The sequence below is a fragment of the Eumetopias jubatus genome, unplaced genomic scaffold (genome assembly GCF_037043125.1).
Source record: "Eumetopias jubatus isolate StellerSeaLion01/CBP00866 unplaced genomic scaffold, mEumJub1_p1.0 scaffold_1, whole genome shotgun sequence".
Taxonomy (NCBI): Eukaryota; Metazoa; Chordata; class Mammalia; order Carnivora; family Otariidae; genus Eumetopias; species Eumetopias jubatus.
In genome coordinates this window covers 1,368,305-1,369,493 of record NW_028274807.1, presented here as the reverse complement: position 1 = coordinate 1,369,493, position 1,189 = coordinate 1,368,305, and the positions used below count along the sequence as shown (strand labels likewise).

The following is a 1,189-nucleotide window of genomic DNA, read 5'->3' as shown; positions in this document are numbered from 1 at the left end:
TGTGGACAGAGGCACCCGTCCCTTCTGGGCACACGCTCGGAAGGAGAGTCGCTGGGCCCTGGGGTGGACGCGTGCTCAGCCTTACTAGAAACCATCAGAAGGCTTTCCAGAGTGGTTGTGCTGCTGACACTCCCACGGGCCGTGGATGAGCGTCCCTGCGGCCCTGCACCCTTGCCGACACCTGGTGCTGTTGTGCTTTTCATCACAGACATCCTGGGGGGTGTGCGGCGGCATCTCATCTCTACCCAGCAACAATGCTGTGTGCAGTTTCACGTGCTTACTGGCCACGCAGACGCCCTCTTCTGTGCAGCGTCAGCTCACGTCTTTGCCAAGTCTTGGCTGGGGTGTTTGTCCTTTTTATTGCTTCTTGTTCTCTCTGTGTTCTGGGGAGAAGTCCCTTGTCCCACGGATCACAGATATTTTCACTGGACTTCAGTTTGCTTTTTCATTTTCTGAAGGGTGTCTTTTGATGAGCAGAAGTATTCAATTTCAATGAAGTCTAATTTATCGATATTTTTATTTTACAGTTTGTACTTTATCATTCTGCCCAAGAAGTCCTCACCAAAGCCAAGGTCAGAAGACATCCTTCTGTGACTTCCTCCAGAATCTCAATTGCATGTGTGTCCCTCCCCCCATCTCGGTCTGTGACCCACTTTGAGTCGGTCTGTGTGTGCCGTAACACAAAGACCACAGTTCCTTATGTCCACACAGACACTGGGTGCCACAGCGCCACGGACTGAAAGTGTTTCTATCTCCCCATTCCAGTGCCCGTGTGATGCTTAATGGTCCTCCATCAGGCATGACCTCACCTGCAAGGTTTCTGCAAACGGCTTTATCAGATTGGGACCTTCCACTTCCAGTTTGCAAGTAGTTCTTTAAAAAAATCACAAACAGGCTCGACTTTATCATTTTTTTTTCTGCACCTATTGGGTTGATCCTACGGTTTTTCTCCTCTGTTCTGTCAATCAGTTGATTGACTTTTTTTTTAAGATTTTATTTATTTATTTGACACACAGAGAGCGAGAGCAAGAGCAGGAACACAAGCAGGGGGAGTGGGAGAGAGAGAAGCAGGCTTCCCGCTGAACAGGGAGCCCGATGTGGGGCTCGATCCCAGGACCCTGGGACCACGACCTGATCCGAAGGCAGACGCTCAATGACTGAGCCACCCAGGCACCACGTTGATTGATTT

General features: G+C 50.1%; 1 long non-coding RNA gene across 2 annotated transcripts; it reads left to right on the top strand.

Moving 5' to 3' along the window:
• Positions 1 to 386: 386 nt before the first annotated feature.
• On the top strand, positions 387 to 900 carry LOC114226446 (uncharacterized). 2 transcript variants are annotated; one of them, XR_003612759.2, is made up of 2 exons: positions 387 to 572; positions 766 to 900. It is a non-coding gene; the product is annotated as an uncharacterized LOC114226446 (long non-coding RNA). The 2 variants fall into 2 exon arrangements; XR_015768437.1 differs by having other exon boundaries at positions 387 to 618.
• The last annotated feature ends 289 nt before the right edge of the window (positions 901 to 1,189 follow it).